A 394-nucleotide genomic window follows, 5' to 3' on the forward strand; every position below is an offset into this window, starting at 1 on the left:
ATACAATTTCTTCTAACAGACCAAAATATACCCTAAATCTAGTGTATGATGTTTCCCAGTCTCCCGCCTGATAACATTCTCTTTTTTTTTAATTTTTTCATTCTTTTTTCATCCAACTTCTTATCAATTCCTTTTTTAAAATCTTTTATAATTGTCATCTTTACAGTCATATTCCATCCCTTCATTGTATTTACCCTCATTTTTGTATATATATAAGTTTTTCTTTCTTTAAAGTTTTGGGAGGCAATTTCTTCTAACAGACCAAAATACACCCAAAATCTAGTGTGTGGCTCTGTTCTAGTCACCAGGCTGATTATATTCTTTCTTTTTTTCGCTTCCTATTCCCCCCCAGTTTCAGGTCTCTTCTGATTTGGTTACTGTATGTTTTTCTGGG

The sequence above is a fragment of the Callorhinus ursinus genome, unplaced genomic scaffold, assembly GCF_003265705.2.
Source record: "Callorhinus ursinus isolate GAN/ISIS: 27379988/994484 unplaced genomic scaffold, GSC_fseal_2.0 scaffold5, whole genome shotgun sequence".
Lineage (NCBI taxonomy): Eukaryota > Metazoa > Chordata > Mammalia > Carnivora > Otariidae > Callorhinus > Callorhinus ursinus.